This window comes from Papilio xuthus, unplaced genomic scaffold (assembly GCF_000836235.2).
Source record: "Papilio xuthus unplaced genomic scaffold, Pxut_1.1 DF826949.1, whole genome shotgun sequence".
Taxonomy (NCBI): domain Eukaryota; kingdom Metazoa; phylum Arthropoda; class Insecta; order Lepidoptera; family Papilionidae; genus Papilio; species Papilio xuthus.
The window spans coordinates 2417056-2438499 of record NW_013531700.1 but is presented as its reverse complement, the minus strand read 5'-3'; the positions used below and the strand labels follow the sequence as shown (position 1 = coordinate 2438499).

The 21444-nt window shown below is 31.9% G+C and overlaps 1 protein-coding gene and 1 non-coding gene across 4 annotated transcripts in view; both read left to right on the top strand.

Moving 5' to 3' along the window:
- The window catches only part of tsl (membrane-attack complex domain containing protein torso-like), a 32729-nt gene that overhangs the window by 6816 nt on the left and 4469 nt on the right, over positions 1 to 21444 (top strand). The window lies entirely within an intron of this gene.
- On the top strand, positions 21241 to 21357 carry TRNAL-CAA (transfer RNA leucine (anticodon CAA)). The gene is made up of 2 exons: positions 21241 to 21278; positions 21313 to 21357. It is a non-coding gene; the product is annotated as a tRNA-Leu (tRNA).

Below are 21444 nucleotides of genomic sequence, written 5' to 3'. Positions count from 1 at the left end.
TAAATCCTGGGGCTAATTCGATTTTAAAAGTGATATCCAGTTTTATTATTATTAACCTAATGATCTTAGGTAGGTCGCGGACAACTGCTAGTGAAAATATAAACACACTGAGTAACTTTGACGAGTTTTAATGTTGACCTTTAAGAAGAAAGACTTTGTAAATATTTTAGATTAGTTACGAGGAATTCATTGTAATTAATATTTTTTTTATCGTATAATAAAATGATTATTATTGTAACACACAATAGAATTAAACTTTCTACCTTCAAAACAAAATAATGACTTATGAATGATATTTTATATGATTATATTTTTTATTATGTACGGTAATTCTTAAATACATAAGTATAGTAATACAAAAGGAATTTAGCAGTATTATTTTTATATGTATTTTCCAATTAAATAGGCGAATACATAATATTGAGTAGGGAACTTTTTACCAACAGTTCAAGTTGATCTTACTCTGTTTTCCCTTTCTACGAAATAGCGGCCATAAACGCACTGCTAAGCGGTTATTAATGTATGGAGAACGTCAACCGTAGATTGCAGTCAGTGGCAACTGGCAACTGTTTCAAGCGGTCCGTGTACAGACCCCTTACCATGTTATGTTGAAATAGTTTCCGATCGTTTACTTCATAGACCATTTTATTAATAACCATAAAATTCATGACGACTTATCACCGTTTAAAATATTTATAAATTGCCGAATATGAATAATTTATCAGACATTTGATTTTATTTACGAAATCGAATTTCAAAATTGGAAACCAAAGTACTTAATTTAAATATTTTTTTCGAATGCGTGCTACTGTGTCGTTTTCATGTTTATAAAAAAACTCTCTGTCTTTCCTTAAGATAATGAACGGGATGACAAATGTTTCGGTAAGGCCAAGGTTAGTGCGTCTTATAAAATAGCAACTACGTCAGCGTTTAGTTAAAAAATATGTAACCTATAATATCGGGAATATTTGTATCGTACAACAGCTATCTTCAGGTTAAAGTCTCGATGATTATATTTAACAAAGTGCGGATTTACGGACAGATAGAAAAAAAATAGTTTTTCTTTTTTGTTATACGCTAACACATCATGTTCACAAAGTATTTGTCTTTTATTTTACAAACAGACACTCGAATTTTATTCATTGTATAGATGACAAATTTCCCTTTATTACATCATAAAAAACTATGATTAGCTGTGATTTATAGTAACTTATTTATGTTAAATTCAATATTCATTTTATTTTATAAATGTTTGTATGTCTTGAAGGTTAAAATTGAGTGTTTATAATGACCTAAACATTATATTTGCGTCACCGTGCACGTTTTTGCCCTCACATTTCCGTGTTATGGGCACCGGTCACGAACAGACATCTCTGAAAAACACGTTTTTATCGTAGCAATCGAAATTCATCCTTTTAAAAATATGAGTACCTAAACTATTTATATACTTTATACAAGGTCATTTACATAGCAGAATACATATAGAAGACGTCTCTAATGTCATTGCTATCATTCTGACAACATGCTTTGTAATAAATGGTCATGACTTTTGTATTTTTTTTGTATAACAAAAACAAGAAGTTTTTAAGAAACTTATCTTAGCTCTCGAATAATTTACTAATATTATACTAAATGCGAATGTTTAGATGGATGTATGGATGTTTTTTAAAGGTATCTCCAGAATGGCTGAACGAATCTATTGAGATACCATTGAAATTTGGAGTATGTATAGAACATAGTCTGAAAGAACACGTAGGCTACTAATTATTTTTTTTTTAATTACGCGCGGACGGATTCGCAGGCGACGAGTGTAGTCTTTATAAGTTGACACTAATGCTTTGAATAATAAAAATTACATTATGTTTTTAAGCACGTGTTTCGCCAGTGTAAACCCACACTAACATGCACATATGGTATGAACCTGTTCCATTCTAGATGTTTATAAGCAGTAATTTGTTCCTTATAAAGTTTTATAGTCGTCGTCGTCGCGTCGATGAGTTAACTTGCTAGATAACTGCGAAATTGTTACGTAACAAGTCGGTCAATGTCTCAACGGTACACATTGAATCTAGTTCAATAGGACTTGTTACGAAGAATTTAATGCAAGAACTACATTGCTAAAAATTAGTATGAGTTTTGGAGTTTCTTAAGTCATTAAAAAAATAAAAACAAACATCAGAATCGAATGAAGTCGTCCTTTATGAAAATTACTATCCTCGTCATATTCTTTGGGACAATTAAATTTTTTGCCTTATATCATTATAATTAGTAATAACCTTTCAAACTGTATACGGAAACTTACTTCCTCTTGTTAAACATAATAAGTTAACGTGAAACCACACCTGGGTATTTTATCGGAAATAATTTTCATTTAACACATTCTTTAGTATCAATGTATACAAAGTTATTATTTGGTTGGCTCACATTATTGTTACTCCAATATTTCGTAATTCCTTTAAAACTTAAAGGCTTGTTATCCCTCTTCTTTTAAGTGTAATAAATATTCTATATTCATGATGTATTAATAAAAAAGAAATCCTTTGTGATGAATTGTGATTTGTTAAAAGATTGCAAGATATTGAAAAAAAAATGACCCAGTGGACAATGTGACATTGATCGAACTGCGCGCGAATGTATCTGTGTAGTGATGTAATCATATTCCCTTAGTCGATATCGATAAACTTGAATCGTTATATAAGTTAATCGATTCTTTTATATGACATATATTAAGGTATAATAAAATGTTTATTTGCTTTCGTAATATACATTATGTCGAATGACGTAGAAGTATGTTCTAAACCATCAATAACAAATTAACTAATAATAACATAGGAATTATTTAGATATTTATTTGTAACTTAAATATAATTTTCGTTTTTAAAAAGTAGAGTAACTTTTATAGAATCACATTACAAGAGTTAAGGGAAAATATAGTTTGGCATTATCATGACTATATCATCCTATAATCAGAAGGAATTACAATAAATTATTAGAATAGTTAACTGTTCCTTTAACCCACGGTTTCAGATATCAAAAACTCTATATAATACATATCATCAACGTTGTCATTATCTTTAGCAAAACAGAGATAAAAATACGTTTAATGGGGGAAAATCCCCGTTTCAGAAACCCAAAGATAGTAATTTAAAAGCATACACCAGAAGCAATTTTAGGATTGGTTTAAGCGTCCAACTTGTACGTTGTAATCCGGTTAGTACAAACAAGGCTGCGGTACATCTTGATACTCGTTCGGATGTTTAGAGTTGCAGTTTCCGCGTCGTGCACGCCGGCTACGCAGCTTTGCTGTTTGTTTTAGTTTCGGTAACGACTTGCCTCGTATTACACGAGTTTAGCTTAGAATACGATTGAATTCCATCATAGATTGAAATCTTTGAAAGCATATTGTATATTTATGACCAGTATTACTTTATTTGTAAAGATTTATCGATACCATCTCCTAAATCCTAATGATATTGTAAATGCGAATGTTTGGATTGATAGATGGATGTTAGAAGGTATCTGCGAACGGCTCGACAGATCTCGATGAAATTTGACTTAAATGTATAACATAGTCTGGCTACTAATTAAGTTTTTTTTTAATTCGGTGCGGACGCTCGTAACGCACGATCTTGAAATATAAATCATGGCTGTCTTATCATCTTATGTTTGTCAATATTACATCGAGAAAATTTTTTCGTAGTGTATTGAAAAATGTTTTTAGCAACCTCAGTGACTATGTTTAAAGTTGACTACAGACTAGGAGGCTATCGTGTAGAAATCTTATTCTTCAATTTTGATTAAAAAGTACACAGTAGTTGTGTAAACACTATAATGAAACATTTCGACATGTTTCGTCAACTTTTTGTTATTGTTTCGTTTCGCTCAGATCACAGCGCGGATGGGCGTTGCTTAATTTATTAATAATCTCAGTTTCCCAGATTAGAGCAATAAAGTTAGTTAATCATACTCCTTCTATTTGTTATTTTCATTTCAACTATCGCAAAAACAGATTACTGAGAAAAGCAATATTTACATTTATCAAGTTTAATCTTAACAATATTATAAATGCGAATGTTTAGATGGATGTATGGATGTTTTTTTGAAAGTATCTCCAGAACGACTCGATGGATTATTAAGTTTTTTTTTAATTCCGCGGACGTAAGCGCGGACGACAGCTAGCGTTATCATATTTTCTTACAATGTAATGTAATGTATGTACAAACTCTACTTCAAAAACACATATTGGTGTCTTTGTTTTCATAAAGAGAATTTGAGGGATGACAATATGTAGTCAATTCCAACTAAGTAAATGTTGCAAAACAATTAAAACGTTTCTGCTCGAATGGCACTAAACAATCGTTGCAACGGTTCTGCTATCCCGTTACTCACACTTCAATAACAGATCACTACCCGTTATTGGCTCACTTTAACGCTCCAGTTTTTCCCCACATAAGGAATACAGTGTACATTGCCTCCTGTTTTTATAAAACACGTAAGCGTATTATAATTTACCCACGACCCGTACGAGATTACGTTCTATGCTAGTTGCAGCAATACGCTGTAAGTTAAGAGCGGAAGCGATTTTGCTTGTAACAAAGGGATTTGTTTCTAAACTGATAAGTATGTGATGTTTAATTAAACATGGCATTAGATGGCAATTTAGAGAACTTCAGAGAACAAAAGAAAGATAGACTTTTTAATGACGTCATCATAATCAAATTTGTAAATCAGTTAGCCTTTGTACGTACCAACTGGTTTTTTCTATATTCGTAAAAGTTCGAATTAGGATTACATGCGTGGAATATTAATGGTAAATTGTTTGTATAAATAAACTTTTAATTTAAACAAAATTATTGTTAAACAGTGTAGAATGCGTCTATAAAATCGCTTTAAGTGTATTCCTTAAACACGACTTATCTTTAAACACTTGCGTAGATTCAACATTAAGATCGTGAAGAGCGTTAAACCGGTACAAACTATAGTCCGAGTCTGACCTGATGTAATTACCTTGTTTAAGATTGGATCATTTTTTCCAAACACTATTGCGTGGTCTTTCGCAAACATTTTGCACATATCTTCAATATCAAAGGACCTCAGAATAAGTTTCCTTATACTTAAAATGGACTGCAAGGGAAACCGCTGAAGTTTTGCTGCATCTATAAATCTATTCCGACCATGAACATGACAAGATGTCCATCTGACAATTTATTATCCATAAAACTGATAAGAAAGAACTCTAGTGGCTTTAATCAATAGCTTATATTAGCTTATGTCTAGTTTACATTATCCCAGTACAGTAAGATAACAGCTGACAAAATAAGCACTGGCACAAACTGGCACCAATGAGCCAAAACAATCCATACCAGGCCAGCGCTACTGTCCTACTGATTTTCGTACCTCATGATAGATATCTGACAACCATATATTATTTGTCCACTATGTGTCATACATTTACATAATACATTTGCGTTGTCCCATTGGATAAAAAAACCGAAAAGTTATGTACCACATACAATGGACTGTCTATCTTTACTGACTTTTGAAATGTTTACAACTCGGTCTAGTTTACAGCCGTCTCGGTTGACCTCTTACAGTCTTTCTTTTATTCATAGCTCTTTAACCATTTGAATAACAAGTCGAGAATATTGTTTTAATAATTCAAATCACGTTTAAAGACATGCGAGGAATTTCCTTTAACATTAACTTATTTGGTTAACTTACTAGGTCGTTACGAATTACTTGATGTCGAAGTAAATTAAATAATTCAAAAGTGAGTGGTGGTAACGCCTGCGCTTTTATGGAGTACTAGCTGTCGCCCGCGACTACGTCTGCGCGGAATTCAAAAAAAACTTTTTAAGTAGCCTATGTGTTTTTCCATAATATGTTCTACATCTATGTCAAGTTCGAGCGAGATTCTTTGAACCATTCCGGGGATACATCCATCCATCCATCTAAATATTCATGATATCAGTAAGAAGTAACTGTGTATGCAAAGTATCCGTATTTTTTTGCTCTGATAAATATTCACAAAAAACATGTTAATATTTCGCTCTCTCTCTCTCTTTAAATATGTATAATCATTGACCGTTCTTTGTTTTTATATAGTCGGTACATTATGTGTTTCCTTCCTTCGATTATAATGCGCATGTATTACTTTGGTTAAGGTAAAGATGACTATGAATTGTTGTTTTTTTTTAATGAGAAGTCTGTATAGCAACAGAATTATTGATTAATTTTGCTACTTTTATTACAAAATAACAGACCATTGCAGCTTCCTTAAAATCATAGATGAATGACCAAAAATGGCTACCGTTCATTAACATCTGTTTCTAGGTATGTTCGATTTCTTTCAATTATAATTTTGTTAAAAGCGCAAAAGTTACTTTTGTCTTGTCAGAAGGTAATAAATTATTATTGCAATATTTGAAATATCTACATATAAAGATAGTTTTCTAAACTACGTCAAATTTGACGAACAGTAGAATGCAAATCCATATTTGAACATAGTTTGTCTGTGTGTGCGTTATATATTGCCAAATCAAGTAACAAACGACACCTGTTGTAGAGTTAAATTCACAGTTCATGTGACCATGTGTTGTGTAAACATTTATAAGACTAAACTTACGATAGCCCTGAAGAATAATATAGATTAATTAGTTAACAAAAAAATAAAGATATTTGGGTAATAAAACTAGCTTCATGAGATGAAAGGAAAGATCTCGAATACCTCCCCTACACAATAGTACTCATTGTCATAGTATTTATCGGAACAAATATTTTATTGGAGTAATATTTCTGGGAGCGTCGGTGGCTCATTGGTCAAGCACTTGACTTGCAATCTGCAGGTCCTGGGTTCGAATCCCGCCATGTACCAATGTGTTTTTCGATTTCCGATTTACATATGTACATTTATCCGACGTTCTTACGGTGAAGGAAAACATCGTGATGCAACCTGCACATACCTGAGAAGAAATTCAAAGATATGTGTGAAGTCAACCAACCCGCACTTGGCCAGCGTGGTTGACTATGGCCTAATCACCCTTAACTTAGGGTAGGCTCCGAGCCCCTCGGTGGGGACGTATAGTGAGCTGATGATGATGAATATTTCTGTTTCCAATCTATCGATATTCTTCGCATTATTACTTTTATTGACAATTACTTATCCTAAAGTTTGTACAAGTTTTGGTTGCAATAGCATAATCCAGCGTGCAACTAGATCGATTTCATCGCGTCCTTTCACTGCGCATTGCCTAATATTGAACTGAAGGCTTTTAATGCCTTATTTATTTAACTAATCATTAGGTTTTCACTTTAAATAAGAAATTTTTGCTAACCCTTCTGTAGTTTTCTCGTCTTATGTCATTTAATTGTAAAAAATAATGACACATGTCTGTTATATCTTTATATATATAATTCTTCTGTGAGTGTGTATGTCACTGAACTTCTCTCAAACGACTGGACCGATTTTGATGAAATTTTTTGTGTGTGTTCAAGGATCCCCTTGGATCTGGGAATGGTATAGATTCACAATTTTGTCCGCTGGACAATGCTTTTTTAATTAATTTTTAATTTATTAGTAGTTGTTGATTTTGGAATGTTTTACATTGGAATTAATGAATTGGTTTGAAGACATCTCTAGAATGGCTGAACTGATCTCGATAAAATGTGGCATACCTATAGAACATAATCTGAAAGAACACATAGGCTAATATATTTTTTTAACTTCGCGCGGACGGAGTCGGGGACGACAGCTCGTCTACAATATATGAATTGCTGAATAAGGAATGTTACTTTAATTTCTTTAAAGCTTGTGACAAATAAAATTGTCTTGTTATATACGTTGGTAATTGTGTGTATACATTTACGGACACCAACGCACCTGCGCTGTGTAACTAACAAAGCCAGATCGTAACCGAGAAAGTAGCCTACGGAAGTGTAACGAAGGTCGTCAGCTTGCTAAATGTTTGCTAAAATATTATTGCTCCGTAAGAAACATCGATTGCCAAAATCTAGTTGCTTATTTGACGAAATGTGTGAATGAACATTCAAGGTCAAATGTAACTTCCTTTAACAGTTCTATGTTAAATGTTACATCAGGATATAAATATGCTTTTTAAAGTAAATCACAAGTATGAATTTAGGTAATTTTACTGTATTACCCCAAAAACTGTAATTAGACACTGTTCAGTCAAACACGCGTTTTAACCCTTTGAACGCCGGTGAAGGAAATTATGTCAGAGTAGTTATATCTTTCACCGTATATGCATCACCACACTACTTTCGGTATAAGTATTTCATCATTTATTGGCCAAGAATTCATTTCGCAAGCGTACGCATAATAATATTTTCAATAGTTTTCAAAAATCCGCACCGGGTTATAGTCACGGTATTAAACGGTTGACGTATGTGTAACCTTAAATGTGTTAAACATTGTTTAAATTTACGTTAGTTAAGATTTCTTTTCTAAGTTCTATATTTACATAAAGTCGTCTTCAATAATATTAAAATTACATCTTAATATTCTACAAGATGAATAGATACGTACAGGTCAAGGTAATAAAAATGCATTAAAACAATTACACTAACAAGCTTCTAAGACGACCAATTAGTGAGTACATAATACATGATATTAACTATAAAAGTACATAAAGCGTTATTAAGGAAGACCAAAGAATTGATAATCATAATGATTTATTAGTATTTGTTCATAAAACAAAGAACAGATAAGGATTATCTGTAAATAACTTAATGATTACTCTTTGAAATGTATTAAACCAAATGGAATTTATAATTGCACATGAACTTATATGTAAAATTATAAAAGGAACAATTCATATCACAACCTTTTGTGCAATTGGCAATACATAAATCTCAACACTACTACTGATAGGCAGAAAAACCGACACAGTGCCGGTGTATCGGCGCAACACTAGACCTAATAAAATATCAATGCTTATGTCCCCTCACTAATCAATTCGACACTTGACTTGGTAACAATCAGTGCGCCATTCGGTCCAAATGATTCTAACTAATATTGTTACAAACTGGATATCACTTCCAGAACTTTTTGTGCAAACAACTGTCTTCATTTAGTTTGTCCAATTTTTTTTTGTTTAATTAACGAATTGAATGATAATTATATTAGGGTCCTAGTAAGTTTAACGCAAAAGCCTTGGTGTCAATCTTAAAAACATGATACAAAAGAGTGTTTACTCTTCGCTTAAACAAAGCTCGCATGTTCTTTTAGACTATATTGCTCAGTTTCTAAGAATTTTAACCATGAAAAAGGCTAATTAAATATTAAAAGATATGAACTTTCGTTCTCACAATGCGTCCGCAATCAGTCGAGGTCTAATATCACTATTTCTCCATGCAATGGTCATTTTGCAACGTGTTAAGTCGGTGGTATGTACGTGAAACATAAAGAGTCGGAATTCTTGCCTAGGGTTGCCACGTAATAAGATATTATTACATTCCTATCTATTAAATTCGACTGCAGTTTGGCTTGTATATTGTAGATTTTGTTTTGTCAGCGAGAATGAAAGAGATGACAATATATATTACTAGCTGTCGCTCGTTATTCCGTCACAAAAAGCTTATGAGTTCTTCCACACTATGTTCTATATGTATGCCAAATTTCATCGAGATCCGTTAAGCCGTTCTGGGGATACCTTCAAACAAACATCCATCCATCTAAACATTCGCATTTATAATATTAGTAAGATATACATGTGACAACCCTATACCGTGCACAAAATCAGAGAGCCTGCTTCACGTCTTAAGTCTTGAGGAGCAAGGTCCGCAACTTGACTACTTTTTTTTTACTTAATGTTGAATTATTCGAGGTCAACAGTTTTTACATTGTAAGTTATTTGTCTTTCGCAATATTATTACTATTGTACTACTGTATGTTTCAAACCAGTTGGCAACGACCTTGCCCATAGTTTGATCTGTTTGAGTACATATAAATGATAGTTCCTGGGTTCAATTTCTAATAAAAAAAATATATATTTTTTTATTCTAAACGGGAAATGCTTGAAATATGTTCTAAAAGTAATTCTTGACTAATTACACTTACAAATATGTACAAATACAACATTAAGAAAACGTCAAAGTCAATGCAAGTTAACTTAGATTTGAGAGTTAAATTACTTTTATTCGCTCCTTGACAGATAGCAATTTACTAAAGATAAATCAACTCTTCCATTTAATAACAGTTCTCAGAAATCACGCTTAGTGTTAATTAAGCATTCTGCTCCAATCAGTACTCTTGCCTTATATTTAATCTGGTTACTAATAATCATGTGTATTCGTTGTTTTAAAATAGTTTCTTTCGTTAGAGAAGTAAAAAGGCGAACGCAATTATAATCTTACTAATATTATAAATGCGAATGTTTGGATGAATGGATATTTGATTGAAATTATCGCTCAGATGGCGATGAAATTCTTCATAGATATACAACATAGTCTGGAAGAACACAAAGGCTACTAATTAAGTTTATTTTTTAATTCCGCGCAGACGGAGTTTCAGGAAACAGCTAGTATTAGAATATTTCTATTTGAAATGCAGAATTCGCTTCATAGTGCCTGTTATCAAATACAAAGAAGCTTGATTTCCGAGCGCTTAGATTTAAAAAGCGACTAATATTATTTCAATTTTAAATGTAGAATTTTTGCAAGCTACATTTAATATATATGAAAAAAATCAGTCAGTCTTTGGGTTAACGATCTACCTCAGATTATATTGTAAATGCCAAGCCGCTCTGTAATTTTATCTCATAGACGCGTGCGCATAGAAAAGGTCGTCTTTGTTTCATAATACGTAAATACAAAAACTTATCATTGGGTATTGGTATGTCTAATTTCGCAAAATCTCGTAAGGACCGTTTTTGTGTTTTATGATTTTTTTTTATCATTGCGACTATGATTTTTTATGATGTCTTTTATATTTTACTACTTTAACTATTAGAGTCAAAGAAAAGCGTGACCGGTTGGATCAAATATTTCCATTAAATCATCATTTAAATCTTCCAAAAAAAATTTTTTTTGTAATTCCAATAGTCAATGATTAATGATTAATTCAAGACATAAAATGCGTATGTACTATCTACTAATAAAAAATCTCATCTCATTATAAATATCAAAATAAAAATCTAAGTCGATTTGCACATCTCTATTAAAAAATCAAGATCATTGTTACTGTTCATGACACAAATGCTAAACCTTGACACTATGGTAATGAGCGACAGCTCGTATACAAAACGTTCCAATCGATTCTCTATGGTCAGACGTTGCTCACCGGTTGTTTATGGTCATTAAAATATTTATAACATTGTGTAACCCGTCTTTATTATACATTCTGTTTTCTTAAAAGACAAACGGTTCATATGGTATTTATAATCATTTTTATCATCTTCTACAAGTAAATAAAAAATAATTTAAAATTAGCCACATTTTCTTATTTAGAAAAAACATGACAGTTCAAATACTGTTTTTTGTTTGGTTTCAAAGCATTCTTTTTGTGGTCATGTTTTTTTATAAGTGGAAAATTTATAAACATAGTTTTTTTTTAATAATTAATAAAATTATACCTAATTAGCTTGTTATTAAAAGTTCACGCGAAGTTGTTTCAATGCAAAGTGTAAGCAATTATTTGCATAATTTAAGTTACATTACTTACGGAAATATTATCGGTATTAACACACCATACATAATCGTCATTGTATAGTAAAGTAATCGATTTTACCGATAAGTTTTTATTATTGACATGGATACTATACTTGCATGAATTATTCAAATCATTCAACAAATTGTACTGGTTTTTAGTCCATTAGCATTCGGAACAACTAGAAAAAATTATACATGGAAAAGAAGCGCCGGAATTGGCCAAAGATAAAAAAACTTAATTATATGTGTCTTGTGCCCTCGTCTGAAAATCATTAATTCTTTAAAGCAGGCTTTTTATCGGAAATTTTTCACTAAGAACAAAGGTATAAACTAAAGAACTAACATAATTAAACTAAATCAAGTTTTTACTTTTCTTTTTTGTGCTTTTTGACTCTTTGTTAATGTATATTTGATCGCGCAAAAACATTTGTGTAAAATATCACTATCGCCGAGGACCTATAATTGGCTATATGTTTACTTAATTTGTAAAAATGGCTGTTCGTCTTCAAATAAATAAAAAAAAATTGTATAAAATTAACACTAATTTTAGAATATAGAATATCACTATCCTTAGGTCTAGTATAATAATAAATTTTAGTCTATGCAACACATTACTCTCGCCAATATCCTTATTCCTAACCTATTTTACTATTGCACAATTCAAAGAAAATAATATTGTGCAATCGTCTTCAATCATTCTGATCGGGCGATTGAAACAATAAACAAAGATTTATTACAAATCAAAATACCATAGCCAATCCATTATTTATTCGAATGTCTGCTCTAGTTTTGTCTAGTCTGGGCCCCAAGCCACTAAAGCTTTATATCGAAATACTGTTCTGTAAGCACAACACAAAATAAATTGAAACATTTAGTTTACAAAACAAATATATGCTTGATTATTTAAAAAACTTTTTACTTCTTCAATTGTCACATAACCTAAACCTTCATAACAAATGAAAAACTCGAAATATTATAGGATCCACGCATTTTTTAAATAGTATTTTTGACATTTTCTGCTCCTACTTTTCGTGATAAAACTATAGGAAATTGTTATAATAGGAAGAGTGCATGGGAATTTAATAAAAGACACGTTTGTAAGATGACATTTGACTCAAATAGATAACACGGTCCGATTAGTATTTAGTTCGTAACGCAGCACGTTCTAATGACCTGATACAGTCATACATAAACATCACAATAACTCTGTATCACTAATTCACTACGTAATATTGACTTTCGTTGTTGACTCTTGAATAAACGACCCGGACTTTCTGGTTACATATGAACAAGTTACTTATGAATGTAAAATGAACAGTTTTAAATTTAAAAGCAGATAAACGTATTTAAACTTGCAAATACCTGACCTAAACATCATCTAATAACACTTAAAATCTGGCACGATTCACTCAACTCACAAGATACGAAAAAATCAAAATAAAATTTTATTATTAGCCTTCGATTGAATTGGTTAAACTTTCGTGTAACATTATAATGAATAAATTAAGAGTTCACTGGACAACCATACAGCCATTCAGCCGTTCTTACTTATATTATTAAACTAGGATAATGCAAATTGCAATGACAAAGGTTACATCCAAAGAAGGTTACTTCCAAATCTTGTTGTTACATGACTTAGGTCATAATAGGATACAAACGATCAACTCGCGGCCATTGACCCTCAAGTACAGTTACGAACTGCTGTAAGACTACCAACAAAGGAACTAGGCATCCGCAGGACGTTAGCTACTGTATGAATAAATAAAGTATCATCCTTTATCCCGATCGGGATAGACAAGAAAGGAAGCAACGACTCTGTTCCAAATCATAACCTAATCATTGTTAACAAACGGCAATAACAAAACTCATAGTCAATCACTCCGAGCAGCTATTGTAGTTTAATTATCTTTCCTCCTTATAGTACGATCTGGAAAGAACCGACGTTGATCTTTGTTATCTTAGTCGTATTTTCCTAGTGATGTTGATAACGACAAAATTAATATGTAGCAAAGTCCGAGCGCTAAGTTCGTCAGTACACAAGCACTAATTGACTAAAATTTTAAACGATTATTATTAAAAAATAACACAAAAGTTATGTTCGATAAATCCAGAATGACCAATAGTAATTTATAAAAAAGGTTTTGTCCCTTTATCGTGAAAAATACGAATCAAATGACATTTATTTGGTTTTCTAAGTCTGGAAAAACCCATATCCTTAAACTTATAGCGATAAGAAAGCCAATATTTACCCGTAATCGAAGAGTGTTTACGTGGAGATGTATTATATTAATAGAGAAGATACGAGAAAGATTTACCAGAAACACGTCAAATAGAAATCCATATTCTCTGCTGACTAGCAAATATTAGGTGTATTTTTTTCATTAGATTCCTTTTCTTCCCGGTTTGATAGAGGAACAATATTTTTTTTTATATCTTACCAATTAAATTTATTGAAATGTCATCTTTTGTATTACAAATTGTAATCAATGTTAGAATGTGGATATGTTTATCTGGATCACGTGTGTTCAAAGTATATTGTCCAGGACACGATTCCAGTGTCCCATTGTTTCCGTTAACAATCATCGAACCGCATGATTCGTAGTGCGGGGTCCACAAATCAAAACAATATCGAATTACCTCCTTCGACGATATTCGCTATGTTATCATTTTTCGCTTACTTTAACATTCTCGTTATCTAACACTTGTTTATAAACATTGAGCAACTTGTAATCTCAGGTTGCCTCAATCGTGGGAACGCGACGTTTTAACTGTGAACTAGTGTTTTGTCTACGCGCTTTGAATCTAAGATTCATATTAATATAGTGTTGAAATCAAATTTTGTTTACATAAAATACGAAAAATCTTAAATCTATTAAATTAAATAAAATATTTAAAACGAATAATGTACTAAAATATATTATTAAAAGGAGTCCCTTTAGGCAAGGTCCCGAAGATACTGGCAGCGTTCCCCCTTTGGATACCTAAACTAATTCTTTGTCCGAGGTAGCTGCCAGCTCTTCGGTCAAATCGGTGTTGTAATCTATTCTATCGATGTTGGATCTTGTTCTGGAAATATCTTTTTTGGGACCATACTGATATCAAATATATCTAGGTCTTTGATCTACTATTTTGCTTATATACTGTAGTTTTCATGTGTGGGTTACGGGGGGAGCGTACTGCGCAACGTTCTGACGTCCTTGGTTGGCCAATATTTTTGAATAGGACTCTACCTTTATAGATTCATACATTTTCGAAATCTTACTAATACGTAGTACTGGTCACCTAAAATCATAATCTGTTAATCACATTTTACCTTTAAGGAAGTTAATCTATCCACGTCTAATACATTTAACTTCCAGGCGTAGGTATTTATCCATTCAAGGTACAATTGTGTCGTGAAAAGGCACGGCGTATGATCGAATCATGACATTTGCTACGATCTATTGTGTGTTAGAATTCCTTACAACCTATCCGTGCAAATTCTATAGAAATCTACATAAAGTTTGGTAGCTAAATATAACACTAAAGCAACTAAAACCCGCTCCACACTTTCAGTTTTAACTGTACAATGGAACTGCACAGTTAAGTCATACAGGTGTACTTAATTTAAACTGTCAGTTAAACTGCACATTTCAAATATATTGTTAAAAGTGGCAGTTAAACTGATACTGTGTAGCGGGCTAATGACAAAACATTACTCTTAGCTTTATTAAAAGGAAGTAAGTCCCACGAAATCTTAGCCTATTATGGTATTGAAATAATTGTAAGAAATTATGCCCAAAACCTGTGCTAGACTTCAATTTTATTGCTTTTTCTGCAAATAACAAGTAATTTGAAGTTGGATTTTAACAATGGGTCGTAGAGACTTCTTCGGTAGTCCATGTGAACAAATAAAATAACTCATAAATATGGAACATGGTTGTAACTTACGGCTTTATACTCTTTGGTTTAGTTTGTGATAAAAATTATTGTCTATTGTATGGTCACAAGTTTATGATAACGCTTTGCAATTATTGTCAGCATTCTATGAAACTGCATAGGACACTTCGAAGTTCTTTGAAATATACTACACAAGCGACTAATGTCTATTCTACTAAGTGATATTTTGCCTTAATCACAATATAATAGTTATGTAATAATCGTTTTATGCTTACATAAGCCGTCCCTTAGTTCAAATAATAGACTTATAAAGGGTTAACTAACACGAGGTTTAAGGTTCGATTCCCTGCATTCAACTATTGTAAACCCCATAGGCATATTTTTCAATCGAACTTTTTCTACTATTCAATACCAATAAACGTTATAAAAACATTACAATTGTAAAACTAAACCGAAGTAGGCAACAACTTGTATATTGACCTGATAATTCTCTGAGGTGTAAAGTAAACAAAACAAAGAATCGAACCCGTTCCACTCTCGTTTGTTCCACTTTGCGACTTCGCAACATCTACGAGCCACGACCGCACTCAGATGACAACCGATAATAGGCTTAGTCATTTGCATACTATCCACCTTATACACTTATTTAAAATAAATAGACATATTATTTATATCAAATGTATTTTTTGTGATGGAAATGATGAAAATGGTAAGCAACAATAATAAAAAAGTAATTATTACGTTACGTTACCTAATAATAATAATAATAAAAGAAACATTGTGAAGAAAACTACATGTTTTCCAAGCAAACTTATCAATAAATTTAAGTTTCGTGGTAAATAAAAATCTTCACCTTAGATAAATTCGTCTAATACAAAATAACTGATAGTTCATTGTCGTTCTAAGCTGGGAGACATTCACCTACAATTTAGCATTAACAGGAAATAAACGTGAGTCAAGCGGACGCACACAGACTAAAAAGATTTTTATAATCTATATTTAGTTATATTAAATCATTCGAATCCATAACGTATTTATAAAAACTAACTATCGATCGCGACTCTGTCCGGGCGAAATAAAAAATAGATTTATAATAATTAGAAGCCTACGTGTTCTTTTAGACTATATTTTGCGTCTATAGCTTATTTCATCGCGATTCGTTTTGATGCCCTGGAGATATATACAGCCTTCCATGGAAGCATTTGCCAATAATATTTATTTAAAACATTAATAAAGCGATTAAACTCATTACAAGATACAATTAAATTGGTTTTCATTGTAATGACAACAGCTTTTGTATGTATTTTAAACGGTTTGTAAAGAATCGTATCACCCGCATTTTTCGCTTCGTTGCTACCGTCAAAGTGGCATTATCTAAGTACAAAGTACTGACACGAATCGCACGGCAATTTTCATCACGTGACTGTATTGGGTTATTATAATTCACAACCAGACCTCAGCAAGCCGACTTTACTTACTAATCATTATACTAGTAATTATTATCGCAGGAAGAATTTGTTTGTCGCACGAAAGCTTAACTAACAATCTAATTTCTCGTAGTGTTTTAGATGCCATTACTATCAAGCTTGTTTTTTTAATAAACAACTATATAATCTTACTAATATTACAAATGCGAATGTTTGGATGTATGGATGGATGTTTGTTAGAAGATATCTCCGGAACGACTGCATGGATATTGGTGAAATTGGGCATAGATGTAGAACACAGTCTGCATGAACACATAGAACATACTAATTGAGTTTTTATTCAATACCGCGCGGACAGAGTCGCGGGCGTCAGCTAGTAAACAATTATATTTTCATAAAATAGTATTAGCTATTATATTATTTCTGAATAAAGGATATGCAAATATCTAAAAATAGCAAGCCGATAATGGAATATAAAGTAAAAAGTAAAAGTCGTGTCGTTGCAGTTGAAAGAACTTGCTTTGTTTTGTAAAAGAAAACAAAAAACATAGTAAAACCATAGCCTTTTAAACAATGAAGTGTATTCATTTTTTTTTCAATCATACAAATTATTCTTTTAACACGCATTGTTTAAATGAACTCTATATTCTTACTATCGATTTATCTCATTATCATTGTAGGATCTGAATTAAAACGACATTCATTATTTTATATTATAATATATTAAACTTCTTTTAAAAAAATGCGGCTAAATTTCGAAATATTTTATTATCATCATCATCAGCTCACTATACATCCCCACCGAGGGGCTCGGAGCCTACCCTAAGTTAACGGTGATTAGTCCATAGTCAACCACGCTGGCCTAGTGCGGGTTAGTTGACTTCACACATATCTTTGAATTTCTTCTCAGGTATGTGCAGGTTGCATCACGATGTTTTCCTTCACCGTAAGAACGTCGGATAAATGTACATATGTAAATCGGAAATCGAAAAACACATTGGTACATGGCGGGATTCAAACCCAGGACCTGTAGATTGCAAGTCAAGTGCTTAACCCATGAGCCACCGACGATCTAAGACCGACGATCGATTTTATTATGTTTATAAATACTTTACTTTTGAATTCCGATTCTTTGTGGAAAATGAATAATTGTATCATCCCTTTATCCATTCCAAAACATAGGTCAAGTAGTAATAAATGGTACTTAACTAAAGAGGCTTTAATATAACTAATGTCCGGAAATCATGTTCTTCATGGTTTGATAATTAGAGTAACAACTATGATAATGAAGAGTAATTTGCTCTATTAAGAACATTAGACCTACGTCATTATTTACAGTATAAATATATAAAAAACAAGATAACTAAAGCATATTCAATGTATTTTACATTACATCAATTCGTTGACGTTGAAAAACCACGAAAACACGTTTTTAATACACCTAGTACAAAAAAAATAAAGTGGTGATTTGTGTTCGGGCACGATTATGATTATTTTTATCCTCTTTGAAGTCACCATGTTTACTTGGGATCCAATTAAGAGTTAAACGCTAATGCGTGAAATCCGGCGAACCTTTTGTACAGACAGACAAATATGTTAAAAAAAATATTTTTACTATAAAATTCTAGATGTGTTATTCCACAGATATATTTTACCTGCTTAATATTTCAAAATCATACAAATTATTTCGATGCATTTGAATATTACTTAAATTATTGCAAACATAACTAGAGGAAAATGTTTTTTTTTATTTTATTTTTTTTTGATAACTTTTATGCTTAATTTTTTTAAACACACTAAATACAAAACAGTAAACTTGTCACATTACATTCGTGTTTTTACTCAATTACTCAAATTTTACAAATTACAATTTACTCTATTTTTCTCTGAGATGAATATAATATTAACATATTTTTGCACACCGTACATTTGATGCGCAGGAGTTGCGTGTCATTCCTTGTTCTATAAATACAGCTCACCCGTCTTAAGTAATGAAGCGCTATGCCTTACTGCCACACTGCACAGCCATCACATACAAATACTTTAGCCTTTTTTATCAAAACAAGTATTATCCGTAATTTCTTTGTTAAACATTATTAATAAGAAAGTACGAATACAGATACATATGTTTCGAAAAAAAACCTGAAATTAATGGATGGATGTTTATTAGAAGGTAACTCCTGTGCGACTTAACTCATCTCTATAGACTAATTATTAAGTTTTTTTTTAATTCTGCGTGGACGAAGAAACGAATAAAAGTTGCCATTTATAACTTCTTACCATGAGTAAATAGAAGTCGGAAATACAACCCAAACATCTAATCGTGGTGTTTTTTTTTTTGATATGAATCCCTTAGCTTTTGCCTGTTCTGATTGTTTTGCAGTTTATCATTATCGAAAATTATTTCTGGTAACTTACTAATGGGTCGTTGCAACATATCAATCTCGAGTGCAGATTCAAGTGCACTCCAAACAATCCAAACGAATCCAAATTAATTACTGTGTACGAAAGTTTTGATTGCTTATAGTCGGTTGGTATTTGTTTTGCTACAAGTGTACGCAGAAATAATTATCAATCTGTTTTCAGTTCAGTTTAGCGACCGGCGATTATTTTATATTTTCCTATCAAATTGATAGGTTTAAAAAGTTTAAGAGAAACTAATCGTAAAGGGAGGTTTTATATAAAAAAAAAATATGAAAAATATTTCCTTCTCACTTACGATTATATCATTGTTGGTTGCAACTAAAAGTTTAGGCATTAAACATCAATTGATAGAAACCGATAGGAATTAATTCCTTGTTTAAATTATGCCAGTACAGTAGGACAGTAGCGCACAAAATCAGCGCAGGCTTACTACTAGCATAATATAAACATAACTGGGGCCAGTAAGCCAAAATAATCCAGTGCAGCGCTACTGTTCTACTGAACTGGGATAATATACAGGCATTACTTAACTGTATTGGTTTGAAATTTAATATTTGTAATAACCATATCCAAACGATACCACTTCATATCGTGTTCGAATGACGCCTCGCAAATTACACTCAAATGCAATTTGTTGAAGACAATTGGTATAATTCAGTTGTAACGAGTAACCAGGCCAAGGATCAATCGTCTTATACCCTTACGTAATAAATAACCTTTTGAAGCTAATAATTTGTTTTATATTCAAGATCAAAATTATCTATTTAAGAATGATTTTAAAAAATGTGTTTTCATGCGATGAGATAACATCTAAGCTCGATGACCTCCGACAATAAAAATTTCCATTCTACATATTATTTGTTTTTTATTCATGGGCATAAATTTTGAATTTTGTTTATTTTTTTTATATCTAATTAAGATATTCGAATTAAAAGAACAACTCTTATGACCAAACAATTTAGCCACAATCGCGAAATCCATAAGTCAATATAAGACTCTTTTTCTATAAAGCCTTGGAATTCTACATATAACTCAGCTATTCAACGAAGAATTACTTTTAATGATAATATGAGTAATGAAATATGAAATGTATATGTTACGGTTAGTGTGAATAATTGGACATTAATCGTTTTGACGGTAACATGAAGATAAATTTTTATTACGCACACTTTTTCTAACAGTGCCATCTGTTGACAAAATATTTGGCGTACGGCATAATTTCAAAATATCATTAGCATGCGATTTTATCAAAACTATAAAAAAATTCATAAAGAAATTTATACCATATGAAAACACACTAAATAATATAATATGACGTCATTTGTTATTGTTACATAAGAATTGGGTAAGTAGGTTTGCCCGAAATGGTCGATAAATTTTATCTTACGTGTATAAATCATTGGTCCATGTCAGATCACTCTATTAAGTTCGGTCATCCGTGAAAAGACATGCGCAGCGTAATTGTTATATAATTGGTATTCAGTTCACCAATCAACTGTCAAATAATTCTTTAACATTTGTAATGAAAGTAATTCACCGTGGGTTCCTAAGACCAAAATCCTCGTATAAAACATATTGTTTGTTATCTTTGTTTTGCCAATGTTAACATAGGGATGACAATATGTTTTATACTAACATTTGGGTCTTAAATAACAACGACATTTTCATAAAAGAAACGAGTCCTAAGAGAAACATTTCTCAAATCACTTTTAAAATCGATTAATAATTGAATCTAAATAGCAATTGTATAGTTTTGATGAAACGAGTAGCGCCATCTAGTTGAGATAAGGCTAACGTACATGTGCGTTGAATCATATCTGTAATTTCAACGTACCTCGTATCTGTCAGGATGGCCGAGCGGTCTAAGGCGCCAGACTCAAGGTTACCTTGCCTGTTGTGAACAGGTTGATGTGCGTTCTGGTCCTCTCTGAGGGCGTGGGTTCGAATCCCACTTCTGACAAATCTTTTGAAAAAAAAATCTTTTTCTTTTAAAAATTAATTGTTTTTATATTGCTAAAAATATTTAATATAAATATAAATAAAAGTC